Here is a 15,916-nt window from a genome sequence, read left to right on the forward strand (position 1 = left end):
TGACTCCCAGGGCAGGATTAAAAAACAAAACAAAACAAACAAACAAAAAAAGCCCTGACGTTAAGCTGGGTCTCCTGCTATGCAAATCTACAAAAATATTTCATGTCATAGACCCATGGATTCACTCATGTACAGGGGAGTCAAAAAAGGTAAATGCACAAAAGACTATCTAAAGAAGTAAGCGATATGACACAGCAAGTGAGAAACCACACAATGTGTGCATTATTCATCTGTCTGGGTGAGAAAGAATCATGACTAATTAAAAAAAAAATGACCCTCAAAAGGTGCTGATCAAAGAAAATACAGTTCTGTTATTTTTTTACTGCTGATTTAATCTTAGGGGGCCAGTTTTGGTCCGATCCAGGAAACTTGATCCAATTCAAGAACTCAGTCTCTTCAAACTGAGTCTATTTTGGATAAATGCTGAGTCTTTCACATTCTCTCCCCCATCTTTTGCTCTTCCCTAAGACAGCAGATGGCTGTAGGGGGTGACTGTGCTGTACCTCTCATAGTGGGCTGTAACAGAGAGGCAGAGCCCCTGGGTTCACACAGTGTCTTCTAGAGCAAGGCTTCTGGAACTTAAAAGTGACATGAATAATCTGTGTACCTTGTTACGGTACGGATTCTTGTTCACAGGGTCTGGGGCGATAACCCAAGACTCTGCACATCTAACAAGATTCCAGGTGATATTGATACTGCTGGTGTCTGGATGCACTTCAAGTACTGAGGTCCTAGATCCTTGCAGGTCTCCGATGTCACATGTCTGGTCTGCTTAGCCTCCAGGCCAGCGACCACCGAGGTATGACCCAGTGGACGTTTTGAGATGACATGCCGCCTCTCACAAATGATGCCCATAGTCTCACCCATCTTCCTTCAGTTACAAAGTCTTTGCACAGGGGCTTCTTGGACTCTGCACAGCTCTGGGGCACTCTCAGAGCATGCCCACCTATTCACTAGGACGTGAGGGAATGTCTGGGTTCCCTGAACACCATACAAAGCAAGAGTGCACCTCTCAGAGTACAACTTCACACTCCTCTATCACCTTCCACCATTTTGTGCCATCTCCTGCGTCATACTGGAAGAGGTAAGAGTTCTTCAGGCTCACAGCTCTTCTCTAGCACCATGTTGGAAGCCATTGTAGGGGAGGAAAAATTACTTTTCCTTCTACCCTCCTGGGTTCTCCCTCTGAGGCCATGTAAATTGGTTGACAAAAGACAGATTAACAAAAGATACACATTTATTTAATATAAATTTTTTGTAACACTGGAACCTTCATAAGGAAATGAAGACCCCAAGGAATGGTGAAACTTGCGCATGTTTATATGAGGTTTGCTGAAGAGCAGAAAGTCATGGGAAGATGCAATAGGACGAAAGGGTATGAGCTAAAGGTAGTAAACTGGGGAAAACTTGGCAAGGTCTGTTCATCCAGATTCTTGTCATCACCCCTCATCTGCAGGACAAGCTTGCTCCTTTCCTCCTGGAATAGGAAGAGCACCTTTCACATGAGGGTTTAATGACCTGCTTGGGCAGCGATGTGGGAGATCTGAGAGTCCTTCCTGCTTCAGCCATTTCTCAAATTGCTTCAGCTTAAAATGTTCAATATGCCAAGGCACCATATTTTGGGATAGCATATTCTGACCCACATCACGGGCCACCTCTAACTCCCATAATTTTCTCATATCTAGCTGGATATTTCTGAGGTCTCCTATCAGAATGCAGCTTCAAGAAGGGAAAACAGAATCACAACATCCTCCGCCTGGCTCTAGCTCTCCCTCCCTCCCATTGCAGTCCACCTGAGCAAGAAGGATTGGCCATTTTGTTTCCTCTGCATCACATCCTGAGTAATGCCCCCCTGTGATGGCAAAGCCCTAGATTCATATGTTGAATCCCTAATCTCCAATGGGATGGCGCTCACTGGGGCCTTTGGTAGGTAACTAGGTTTCAGTGAGGTCAGATGCCATTAGTGCCTTATACAGAGATGAAGTCTCCAGAGCTCTCTCTCTCCCTCCCCCATGTGAGGATACAGCAAGAAGGAAGTGGGCTGTGAACCAGGAGGAGGCCCTCACCAAGAAGCCAACCATAAAGGCATCCTCATCTCGGACTTCCCATCTTCAGAACTGTGAGAAATGAATGTTTTTTGCCAAAGCCACTCAGTCTATCGTATTCTGTCATAACAGCCCAAACTGACTAAGACACTCTCTAAGCAGAATCAAGTCTCAGGAAGTTTGACACTTGATCTGTCGAATGGGAGTTAAAGAAATTTAGAAACTCACCTATTTGTAGTTATTATTTATTTTGCAAGAAGAACAAATAATTCAAAGTGTTTAATAAAAACATATTTTTTCTATGAAAATAAGCATATCATCAGTAAACTAAAATCACACTTCTCTACAAATATAAATCATCAGGTATCTGAAATTTTATGTATTACCTTCCATTTTTTAATTGAGGTATAATTGACATATAACTTATATTAGCTTCAGCTGTGTAACATGAGTCAGTGTTTGTATACACTGAGAAATGATCACTGCCAGTAAGTCTAGTTACCAACCATCACCACAGAAAATTGCAGAAAAAAATTTTTTTTCTTGTTATGAGAACTTTTAGATTTCATTCTCTTGGCAACTTTCAAGTATACACTATGATATTATTGACTATAGTCACCAGGCTGTATATTACACCCCCATGACTTATTTATTTTATAATTGGAAGTTTGTACCTCTTGACCCCTTCACCCATTTTGTCAACCCTCTAACTGCCCTCCCCTCTAACAACCACTGTTCTGTTCTCTATGACAGAAACGTTTTTATTTAGAAAAAGTCTTATTTGCAAGGCTTGCCATAGACTTTGAGACTCAATGGCTCTTTTTCCTAGGTAGGATTTGTTCTCTCTTCTCCTGAAGTAGTGAGCCTTAGGGTTTAGCCATGGAGGCAAAAGACTGTACGGGAACATGATTTAGGGAGGAAATAAAACTATATTGGATTACTGTATCAGATATATTATATCCGTACCTATACTTACACATCTCATAAATGCTAATTCACATAGCCCATTTCTGTTCTTCCTTCCCTTCTGACTTAATTGTAATAGAGTGATTACCTTACCTTACACTCTTATCCTATTTTAGAATTCTAGCCCTTTCTAGAGACCCAGCTCACCAGTATAAAGCTGATTGATATTACGATATTTACACAGGAGTGTGACAGGTTCAGGGTCCGAGTGACCCCATCAATATCCTCTTCCAGAGTGAGCCTTCATTGAATAGAGAGGGCACTTGTTTTGTCCAGGCTGGATCCTGTGAACTGACACTTAACAGCTCTGGTAGCACTCTGGTCATTTTTGCTGCCACTGTTGGTGATGATAAGGAGCTTTTCATAGTTAAAGGCTTTATCCATTAAAAAATATCTGATTATTGATTATTTAGGCCCTCAGATTTCTGTAAGATCAGGCTTAATCTGTTGTAAGGGGAAAGTCTTTTCTCCTTGTCTGGAATGTCCTTTTCTCACTGTCTGCCTTGAAAATCCCTACTCAGTTTTTATTTTTTTATTTTTTTTTATTAATAATGATTTTTTATTATATTATGTTAGTCACCATACAGTACCTCCCCGGTTTTCGATGTAAGGCTCGATGATTCATTAGTTGTGTATAACACCCAGTGCACCATGCAATATGTGCCCTCCTTACTACCCATCACCGGTCTATCCCATTCCCCCACCCCCCTCCCCTCTGTAGCCCTCAGTTTGTTTCTCATAGTCCATAGTCTCTCATGTTTCATTCCCCCTTCTGATTACCCCCCCTTTCTTTATCCCTTTCTTCCCCTACTGATCATTCTAGTTCTTATGTTCCATAGATGAGAGAAATCATATGATAGTTGTCTTTCTCTGCTTGACTTATTTCACTAAGCATTATCTCCTCCAGTGCCGTCCATGTTGTAGCAAATGTTGAGAACTCATTCTTTCTGATTGCTGAGTAATATTCCATTGTATATATGGACCACAACTTCTTAATCCAGTCATCTGTTGCAGGGCATCTCGGCTCCTTCCACGATTTAGCTATTGTGGACATTGCTGCTATGAACATTGGGGTGCATATGGCCCTTCTCTTCACTACGTCTGTATCTTTGGGGTAAACACCCAGTAGTGCAATGGCTGGATCATAGGGTAGCTCAATTTTTAACTTTTTAAGGGACCTCCACACGGTTTTCCAGAGTGGCTGTACCAACTTGCATTCCCACCAACAATGTAGGAGGGATCCCCTTTCTCCACATCCTCTCCAACAATTGTTGTTTCTTGCCTTGTCTATTTTTGCCATTCTAACTGGCGTAAGGTGGTATCTCAGTGTGGTTTTGATTTGAATTTCCTTGATGGCTAATGATTTTGAACATTTTTTCATGTGTCTGTTAGCCATTTGTATGTCTTCATTGGAAAAGTGTCTGTTCATATCTTCTGCCCATTTTTTGATTTGTTTATTTGTTTCTCGTGTATTGAGTTTGAGAAGTTCTTTGTAGATCTTGGATACCAGTCCTTTATCTGTAGTGTCATTTGCAAATATATTCTCCCATTCCGTGGGCTGCCTCTTAGTTTTTCTGACTGTTTCCTTGGATGTGCAGAAACTTTTAATCTTGATGAAGTCCCATAAATTCATTTTATCTTTTGTTTCTCTTGCCTTTGGGGATGTGTCATGAAAAAGGTTGCTTTGGCTGATGTCGTAGAGGTTGCTGCCTATGTTCTCCTCTAGAATTTTGATGGATTCCTGTCTCACATCGAGGTCTTTCATCCATTTGGAGTTTATTTTTGTGTATGGTGTGAGATAGTGGTCAAGTTTCATTCTTTTGCATGTAGCTGTCCAATTTTCCCAGCACCATTTATTGAAGAGACGGTCTTTTTCCCACCGGATGTTTTTTCCTGCTTTATCAAATATTAGTTGCCCAAAGAGCTGAGGGTCCATTTCTGGGCTCTCTATTCTGTTCCATTGGTCTATGTGTCTGTTTTTGTGCCAGTACCATGCTGTCTTTGTGATCACAGCTTTGTAGTACAGCTCGAAATCCGGCATTGTGATGCCCCCAGCTTTGTTTTTCCTTTTCAACAGTTCCTTGGAGATTCGGGGTCTTTTCTGGTTCCATACAAATTTAAGGACTATCTGTTCCAGTTCTTTGAAAAACGTTCTCGGTATTTTGATCGGGATAGCATTGAAAGTGTAGATTGCTCTGGGTAGCATGGACATTTTAACTATGTTAATTCTTCCGATCCATGAGCATGGAATATCTTTCCATCTTTTTATGTCTTCCTCAATGTCTTTTAAGAGTGATTTATAGTTTCTAGAATAAAGGTCCTTTACATCTCTGGTTAAGTTAATTCCAAGGTAACGTATGGTTTTTGGTGCTATTGTAAATGGGATGGATTCCCTGATTTCTCTTTCTTCGTTCTCGTTATTCGTGTACAGAAATGCAACTGATTTCTGAGCATTGATTTTGTATCCCGCCACGTTACTGAATTGCTCTATAACTTCTAATAGTTTGGGAGTGGCTTCTTTTGGGTTTTCCATATAGAGTATCATGTCGTCTGCGAAGAGAGACATTTTGACTTCTTCTTTGCCGATTTGAATACCTTTGATCCCTTTTTGTTGTCTGATTGCTGTTGCAAGGACTTCTAGTACTATGTTGAATAATAGTGGCGAGAGTGGGCATCCTTGTCGTGTTCCTGATCTTAAGGGAAAGGCTTCCAGCTTTTCCCCATTGAGAATAATATTTGCAGTAGGCTTTTCATAGATGGCTTTTATGAGGAGACTAAGAACCATCCTGCTCAGGAATGACTCGATAAACCAGGAAATCAAAAATCAAATTAAACAATTTATGGAGACCAATGAGAATGAAAATACAACAGTCCAAAACCTATGGGATACTGCAAAGGCAGTCCTAAGGGGGAAATACATAGCCATCCAAGCCTCACTCAAAAGAATAGAAAAATCTAAAATGCAGTTTTTATATTCTCACCTCAAGAAGCTGGAGCAGCAACAGAGGGACAGGCCTAATCCACGCACAAGGAAGCAGTTGACCAAAATTAAAGCTGAAATCAATCAAGCAGAAACCAGAAGTACAGTAGAGCAGATCAACAGGACTAGAAGCTGGTTCTTGGAGAGAATCAATAAAATTGACAGACCACTGGCAAGACTTATCCAAAAGAAAAGAGAAAGGACCCAGATTATTAAAATTATGAATGAAAAAGGAGAGGTCACGACGAACACCATTGAAATTGGAAGGATTATTAGAAATTTTTATCAACAGCTATATGCCAATAAACTAAGCAATCTGGAAGAGATGGAATCCTTCCTGGAAACCTATAAACTACCAAGATTGAAAAAGGAAGAAATTGATTTCTTAAACAGGCCAATTAATTATGAAGAAATTGAGTCAGTGATAAACAACCTTCCAAATAACAAAACTCCAGGCCCGGACGGTTTTCCTGGGGAATTCTACCAAACATTCAAAGAAGAAATAATACCTATTCTCCTAAAGCTATTTCAAAAAATAGAAACAGAAGGAAAGCTACCAAACTCATTCTATGAGGCCAATATTACCTTGATCCCCAAACCAGGCAAAGACCCCCTCAAAAAGGAGAATTACAGACCGATTTCCCTAATGAATATGGACGCCAAAATCCTCAACAAGATACTTGCTAATAGAATCCAACAGTTCATTAAAAGGATTATCCACCACGATCAAGTGGGATTCATACCTGGGATGCAAGCGTGGTTTAATATTCGCAAATCAATCAGCGTGATACATCATATCAACAAGAAAAGACTCAAGAACCATATGATCCTCTCAATCGATGCCGAAAAAGCATTTGACAAAATACAGCATCCTTTCCTGATTAAAACCCTTCAGAGTGTAGGAATAGAAGGTACATTTCTCAATCTCCTACTCAGTTTTTAAAACCCAGCTGTAATGTTGCCGACTCTGTATGGCCTTCCCTGAGTCCTTCCCTGCACCCAGAAGGACTAAAGTTCTTTGTTATGTGCCACTGCTCTAGCTCGTAAGCACCCCTATTGTCACACCATTCACAGTGAATCAGGAGTATTTGCCCCCACAGCAGTCTCCCTTACAGAATTTTCTGTATTGCTCACACCAGTCCACAGTCTGGCACACAGATGATCAATAAGCATTTGTTGGCTGAGTGACTGGCTGACAGAATAAGTGAGTGGGTCTCAAGTGCCAGTGCCCGAGGCCCCACATGTAGTGAAAAGTAATGCTGAAGTTCAATGGTGGACTGGGACCCCCAGGCCCACTTTGGCCCACAACCGCACTGCTGTGCACTTCTGGACTTTCAAATTAGGAAAGCTTACTGTCTACCTACAATAAAGAGGAGTGAACTGCCATGAGCCTTACATATTTTTCCAGTCCTCTCTCTCCTTCCTGCCCTCCCTTTGGTGAAGAGTAGATTTCTCAGAATTGCCACTGGAACTTAGTTTTGGGGTGAGTGGTAGCAAAAGAACAGAATAAACTATCATCATGTTGAGCCCTAAAGAGTCAAGAGCAGAAAAGAACTTTCCTTGAGGTCGTCTTTTAAGAATCACTGGCATTTCTCATATGTTTATTGTATGAGTGACATATTGGTAAGATTTTGCATACTTTCATTTAATCGTAACAACTACCCTTTGAGAGAAGCCTTCCTGAAATGCTTTATTTCACAAATGGGGAACTGAGACTCCTGAGGTCATGCTAACTGCCCAAGGCCCCATTGGTTTAGCAGTAACAGAACTGGGACCCAAGCCTGCACAGGCATGCCTGATGTCCAAATCCACTCTCTTAAGGTAATGGAGTCCACTAGGAATACACCAGTAAGGAAGAGGGAAGGGGAGTTAATTAGGAATTGGCACTTGTTAGGGTAATAGATACCTGTCAAACTTTGTGGCCACCCAATATCTTTGAACACCTTTCCTGTATTTGGGTAATTTTCCACATGAAGAGTCCCGCCCTCGCAAAGGTGGAAACCAGACATTTGCACTGGTGCAAAAAGGGAAAATGCCACTCAACACACACACGAAGACTAACTAAATGAATAAGTGAATAGACCTCAGAAATAGAAGCAGTACCAGGGACACTGGTCCCTATTGCCCACTGCATTCTGTTAAACTCATTAAACAAGGAGGCCAAGAAAGGAGTGACTCTCACGCCCTAGTGGCCAATATAAGCAAACCAAAATCTAAACCTTAACCTTTACAAATGCCTCAAGGTTATGAAATCAAGATACTAAAGACAGCCAATCACAAACAGCCAAGCAGGCTTTAAGCTATAGCCAATCAAATAACATCTACACTTTCCCTATTAAGTTTTTCCCCTGGCTCCTGTGGGCAGAGTGCTCCTAACCACTTCCGATTTGGCACTGCCCAATTCAAATTGATTTTTGCTCAAATAAACTTTTAAACATGTTTAGTATACCTCCATTTGTTTTTTTAGCAGTTCTAAGGCATTTGCACAGAGATCTAACAAGGCCAGACAGCCGAATCCCAGAGAGTGACCTTAATCTTGGGCCATGGGGTTCACGAGGTACATGATTAGAAAAGCACTGGCCCCTCTCATTGGGTAATTAGGGGTCAGGGCACCATAGTAACGTGGCATGGTAGAAAACTGGCTCCAGCCCTACCCTCATCTTTCATGGCTTTGGGAACACATCAGGCCTTCCTCTGGTATAATGTGGAAGCTGGGGACCAAGGCTCACAGTTGAAGTTGTATGATACAATAAACTATTGCTTGAACCCCAGGAACCAAGCAGCATTCAAGACTGCAGAAGTACCAGCCCTCCCTCAGGTGTGATCAGAATGCTAGGGTCTGAGACTCGTGGTTGGCCAGAACTGACTGCCTTAAGCCACCGGACTATAGCCAGTTTCCAGCAAGTCTCCAGGGAAGGAACTCATGGTCTAGAAGGCCACTGGCAGAGAGAGTCAGTCTTACACAAAGTACCCCTTTCTCTCCTTTGCTTTCCCAGCCTCCCTTGCAGTAAAGGCACAGATGTGTGATCCAGGCTCTGCTGGTCAGACACGCCCACACGAGATTTGACTTGGAAGAGAGCACGGTGAGAATAAAGGAACATGAAATACATTTCCTGACAGTGGCCAATAACAGAAGCCTCTGCTTCTGGGAACAATGGTGGTGGCAACTCTGGAATCCAGGACCCAACATCAGCTTTGCCTGTTATGCTATCTGTGCCTAGAGAAGGCTGCCACAGGGCTGCCTCTGATACAGACTCGTGGGTCATTTGGTATTGTTTCTGTCCATGTGCTCTCCAGCTGATCCAGCCCTCCTGGAAATTCTCTGAGCTACCTAATGACCTGGAATAAATTCATCCTCCACTTCAACAAGCTGAAATAGGTTCTGTTGTTTATAACCCAGAAGTAGAGCAATCACTGATCGTCTGTTTTGTGCCAGGCACTGTCCTCAGCACTGTCCCATTCTTCATCCCATTGGATTCTCGCACACAACCTACCAGACAAATACAATTTGAAGTGCTGAAGGAAAAGCAGGGAAGGCTTAGGGTGAGGCTGACAAGATCGACCCACCAGAGATCACGAGGGCTCCTGTCCGTCAGCTGTTGAGTTCGTGCCTTCTCCCATAAGCGTGCTATAATACACACCCCAAGTTGTAGGTAAAATGAACACCACATACCTGGCTGTGGACATAGGGGTGGCAGCTTCCACAGACCCTTCCACGAGATTCTTCTTTGCAATCCCACGCTGGCAGCCAGATGCACAAAGTGTTTGAGATGCTCCCATAAGCTCCGACTTACCTCGTGGAGCAGCACTTCAGAGAAAGTGCCTGGAGCTTGTTCTCTGACCCTGCGACAGCCGCCCCCCCCCTCCGCCCCTGCCAAGGCCTTCCTGTCACAACTCCCCAGAGTTAGGCAAGCTCTAATCCCTCAACTAAAATCATGATTTCCAAAATACACAGTTCCTCTCCCCCAGCCTGGACTGTAACTGATATAATCAGTACAGTGAAAAGTGGGATGGGAAATAACACGTATGGTAGAGATAAAACTCACATGCATTTTGTTCAAAGCAAACTAGAATAATGGAAAAACCTTGAGCTTCAGGAATCATAAAGAGTCAGGTTATAACCTCAGCTTTGCCCTTTATAGCTCTATAACGTTCAATAAATTAATTACTAAACATCTCTGAGCCTCCATTGTCTCATTTCAAAATGGGCACGATATTTGCCTCACGGGCTTGGTGATGATTAAATGAGAATGTTTTAAAGTGTTGAGAACATAATCGACTCAAATCTCTGGCCCTTTCCGTTTTACGACCAATGTTTAGAAATCAAATAAAATAAGAACGTGTGTTTGTTGCCCATTTTAATTGAGAATTCTTATTTTTTTAAAGATTTATTTTAGAGAGAGAGAGCGGGCGCACACGAGTGGGGGGAGGGGCAGAGAGAGAGGGAGAAAGAGAATCTCAAGCAGACTCCGAGCCGAGCATGCAGGCTGACATGGGGTTCAGTCTCATGACCCTGAGATCATGACCGAAGCCAAAGCCAAGAGTCAGACACTTAACCAACTGAGCCCCCCAGGCACCCTGAGAATTCCTGTTTTTCATAGTTATTTATAGGACTAGCAAGGTAAAAATGAATACCTTTATCAAATACATAACTTTAAATAATACATATCAAAACAAAAATTGTGATTGCTCTGGATTTTCCCTCTCAAATTGGTTTTTAAAAATATTCTGTACTATACTATGCCTCTTTTATTTTTTATTCTTTATATTTTAAATACAGAATGCCTCACGAATTTGCATGTCCTCCTTGCACAGGGGCCATGCTGATCGTCTCTGTATCGTTCTAATCTTAGTCTATGTGCTGCTGAAGCGAGCACTGTGCTATGTGTCTTTTAATATACTTCAGAGAAAAGTGTAAGTTTTCACAGGCTATGGATTTTTAAGTTTTCAGAAAGTAAAAAATTCATTTTCACATTTATAAATAGGAAAAAATGCTAGACATAGCATATATTTAATGGATAACTATTGTTTATGGCACATTCAAACAATAATATATAAGCAGAAGGGGAGCTAAGAGTTCATTGTACTCACATGGAGAGGTTCATCAGTAGCTTTGAAAATAGTTTCAACAAGGGCATGGTTCTCCCAGTCCACAACCCCAAGGATGACTTGGCTCTTTGGGTCTCAGTTTCCTCATCAGTTACTACCAAGAAGGCTTACTGGGGAGTCTTCCAAGTTCTAGCATTCTAGGACCATGAATGTGAGCTCTGTGGGCAATAAATAACATTTACTCAGTTATTCCTCCTCCTCACCAAATGAGAAAAGCAGGTGATAATTAGATTCTTCCCAACCCTTGAATGTGATAATTTAAAGGAATAATAATAGCATAGTATGTGTAATAAGGCATTTTACTAAATGTTTTATATCCAGTATATAATTCAATCCTCACAATCCCAATAACACAAAATTATTCTTGCTCCCTTTTACAGACAAGGATACTGAGGAGAGAAAAGCTAAGTAACACTCACAGTGGCGCCCAGTTAGAAGGACAAAGGCGGAAGGAGTACTGAAGCGTGGTAAAGGATACTGGCTCTGGGATCAAATCCTGACTTTACTTTCTTTGTGGTTTAGGGGCAGATTACTTAGTCCCTTCAATCCCCCATTTTTGTGTTCTGTTAAATGGTACCAGTTGTATTTCCCTCCAAGGATTAAATGAAATCATTTGTTTAATGATCAACAAGTGAGAACTGTGCTAGAGATGATAATGATTTATATTGCCTCCCGAAGTATTTCCTTTTAACGACACCCTGTATCTTAAGCAAACTGGCATTTCAAAACCCAAGCACTGTGCACTACTGTTGCTAGACAAATGCTAAGCTTTTTCACCAATTAGAAAGACTAATGCGACACAGTCGCTAAGCTGTCACACTTCATGTGTACTCAGAGATGAAGATTGCTGCACATCACATTACAAACATATTTCCCACTACTCATAGGAAGGGACATGGCAATCCAGAGGGAATTTTTCAACATGATAATTAATGCAGATAATGTATCTTCCCTGCAATGGAAAAGGTCAGAGGAATGTATCAGTTCCCTCTTTCATTGGTTAAAAAATATTTGCATCCTCTTTTGACCTTCCCCCTATTTTACCCAAAAGAACTCATGATGACCACCCAGGAATTATTGGACACTCCACCATCCCACTGCCTAATGGCGAGGAACATCTTGACGCCTTTGGGCTCAGCTGTGCTCATTAGGTACAGAAATGCCCTGAGAAGACAGCGAACTTATTCAGATTTTTGTTTGTCTGCTGTTTGATGTAATAGTGTTTTATTTTTGGCCCCCAGTTGCTCAGGGAAAAAAAAAAAAAAAAAAAACCTTGGTTAAGCTGCTGATTTCCTCTAAATCGCTGAGCACAGGGATTGTAGCTTGATAAAGTCATTTAGTTGCTAGCTGTTTATATTCAAACCATGCCAATGGCTCTTGCTGGAGTTTTTCATGAGGAATGTGATGATGTTTACTTCTTTATGGGGTTGCAATAACCATGAATTTACCAGTACTATTTCATAGGGGATTTTTTAAAATTTATTTCATCTTTAGGGCTTTGAAATATAAAATTTTATGTAGGTTTTCACTGAAGAAGATGTCACAAAGCGAAGGTATATATGTTTTCACTGAACAAAATTAGTTGCAACTTCCCCAAATAGTCCTAAATTCTGAAACATTAATATATTGGCCATTCGGTCTTGAATGTGGCATCCTCAAGACACTTCCCAGGAGGTATTATCAAGGTCCATTTGAATAGAAAAAATCATAATTGTGACATCAATACTAAAGTGAGAGAAGGAAGTAGGGGATGAGAGAACTCTTTTCTCTCTCTTCTCCCAGCCCTGAAGGCAAAGGGATTAGCAGAGAATATAGACTGTGCTTACCTAAAATAAGAAAAAATGTTGAATTAGGAAAGCTGTTGATTTTCCATCCATCCATCCATCCATCCATCCGTCCATCTGTCCATCTATACAATAAACATATATCTGTTGAATATCTATAAAAGGCCAATGTGCTAGAGATACAGAAACAAAATCGTGTTGTTCGTTAAGTCAGTTATTCATGTAATAAGCATTACCAATTAGCTAACGTTTGATTCATGAAAACCGAAAACAAGTAATTGTAACATGGGGGATGAGTATATAAAAGTATTCAAGGGGCGCCTGGCTGGCTCAGTCAGTAGAGCATGTGACTCTTGATCTTGGGGTTGTGAGTTCAAGCCCCACATTGGGCATAGAGCTTACTTAAATAAAAAGGCATTCAAAATCCCAAAGGAGCAAGAAGCTGAGGAAATAACCAAGCCCTCACCTGTAGCATATGTGACAGCGGCTGAATTAAAGGGCACCTAGGCTGCCACAGGATATATGGTAAAGCTGTCTCTGGAACCCTCAGCCACTAAGGTACAGAGAGGCCGAGTGTGGAATGACAGAAAGTTTGTGATCTCAAGAACCACACAGCACTGGGTTTGCATCCCTATTGTGGCAGACTGTGTTTCTGGTCTCCCTTGCAGCTGTGCAAGGCTTTGGAGATTAAGTTCTCGTCAGTGGTTGCTATAGATTGAATGTTGTGTCTTCTCCATTCACATGTTAAAATCCCAACCCACGATGTGTATTAGGAGGTGGGGCCTTGGGGAGATGATTAGTTAGCAAGGGTGAAGCCCTCCTGAATGGGATGAGTGCCCCTATAAAAGAGATCCCAGAGAGCTCCCTTTGCCTCTTCTGCTACATAAGGCCACAGCTGTCTAAGAACCAGGAAGACACAGCTGTCTATGAACCAGGAAGAGAGCTCTCACCAGACATCGAATTTGCTAGCACCTTGATCTTAGTCTTCCCAGTTCCCAGAACTGTGAGAAACAAACTTCTGCTGTTTATAAGCCACCCTGTTTGTGGTTAAGTTGCTAGAGCAGCCCGACAGACTAAGTCAAGCAGCATAACTTCCAAGAAGTATCCTTAAGAGAGGAAGGGATTTCTCTCCCCCCTCTCTTTTCGCTTTCTATTGGCAAATAGGAGACACTGAAAGCTGATGCTAGAGCAACCCTCTTAGACCATCAGATGGAAACCTTGTGTGGAGGATAGAGAGCAACATGAGCCACAGAGTTGGATGGATATGAAGCCACCATACCAGCCCCATGTGGCCTGTGGGAGGAAAATAAAGCTGATATGTTTTAGTCACTACTGTCACTTATAGTTGAACTTAATCCTAAGTACTACCAACAATGAGACCTTAATTAAATACAACCTTCATGAAACTCTCTGAGACTTAGTTTCCTCATCTACAAAATGAGGATAATAATGCCTATTTTTATAATTGGTGGAAGGACTGCATTAAAAGAGTAAATAAATTTAATTCACCTGGAATAATGCCAGGTATCCAGTAGTATTTTTATAAACAGTAGCCATTATTCTAGTAATGTTCTTTGTCTTTCCAAAGCTCATGCTTCACAAATCTCTAAAACTTGAACAGAATCAGAACTCCCATTTCCTGACAGTTACATCAACCATCATCAAGGTCAAGCACCAGCTGAAATTCAGGATGTTTATTTCAGCAGTGGGGGATACTGGGGTAGGAGATGATGGGGAAGGAAGGCAGAGTTGGGAGAAATCAATAGTTCTTCCTTAGATACATGAAGTTTGAGATGCTTACCAGACATCTAAGTGGAAACAGATGTAGAGTAAGCAATTAGATATATGATTCTAGTGCTATTCATAAAGGTACTAGAACACCACAGATTTGAGACTTGTCAGCACCTAGATGGGATTCCAAGATATGGGGTAGAATGAGATCACCTAAGAATGTGGATCTCAAAATTAGAAAGCCAAGGACAGAGTCTTCAGGCATTCTGATATTTAGAGGTCAGTAGAGAAGAAGTCATTAATGAGGAAAGCCCAACGAATATGCTGTCTTGGAAATCTAGAGACTCAATGTCTTATGGAAGAGGTAATCAGCTGCATCAAACGCCACTGAGAGGTTAAGTGAGCCAAGGACAGAAAATTGCCTGTTGGTAAGAAATGGGTTGCTGGCAACTTGGATGCAGTAGGCAGCCTCTAAGACGGCCCCCTGTGAGTCTTTCATACTGGTATCTATGCCCATCTGCAGTCCCCTCCCCTTGACCATAGACTGGTCATTCATTGCATTCATTCATTCATTCATTCATTCATTTAAAGCAGGCTCCAGTCCCAGCCCAACACAGGCCTTGAACTCGGGGCTTGCCCCTGAAATCAAGAGCTGAGCTGAGATTGAGTCGGATGCTTAACCAAGTAAGCCACCCAGGCATCCCCTTACTGACTTGTTTTTAATAGAATACAGCAGAAGTGATGCAACTTCTGAGTCTAGGTTACAAAATGGCTGTGGCTTCCATCCCGTCTCTCTCTCCAGTGTTTGGCTTGGATGCTGGCACAGAGTAAACAGACAGATTTAAATTGAGTAGGGATTTTTCAAGGCAAAGATGAGAGAGGAAGAGAGGGGTGTGGTACTTAGAGAGGCTTGTAAGGGAGTAGTTATGTCAGTGGTCTCTAGACTCTTAAGCTGTATGAGAAGAGAAGCAAGAACATGAAGTGTGTGAGGGAAGGAGAAGACGTAGCAGGACAAAGGATTAGAACCTCGGAGGAATGAGGACCTGGTGGAATATCAGAGTAACTGAGGAGAAAAGATAAGAGGTAATGGGTAGAGAGAAGAATGCTTCAAATAGAGATTTCAAAATACATATTGGTGAGTGTAATGTCTACAGTAAGAGTGAAGGAAAATGTGGGAAAAAAACTAAAGGTGTAGAATGAATCACTGTTGTAGGTGTGGAAGTCATTCAAGATTTCCACAGACACATGGTAAGAATGACAGTGAGACAGATGCTGGGACCACCAGACCCGGAAGTAGCAGG

General features: G+C 41.7%; 1 non-coding gene across 1 annotated transcript; it reads right to left on the minus strand.

Moving 5' to 3' along the window:
• Positions 1-10,761: 10,761 nt before the first annotated feature.
• On the minus strand, positions 10,762-10,868 carry LOC123781370 (U6 spliceosomal RNA). Its single transcript, XR_006776704.1, has one exon. It is a non-coding gene; the product is annotated as a U6 spliceosomal RNA (small nuclear RNA).
• Positions 10,869-15,916: the final 5,048 nt, after the last annotated feature.

This window comes from Ursus americanus, chromosome 18, assembly GCF_024610735.1.
Source record: "Ursus americanus isolate L20-20 chromosome 18, mUrsAme1.1.p, whole genome shotgun sequence".
Lineage (NCBI taxonomy): Eukaryota > Metazoa > Chordata > Mammalia > Carnivora > Ursidae > Ursus > Ursus americanus.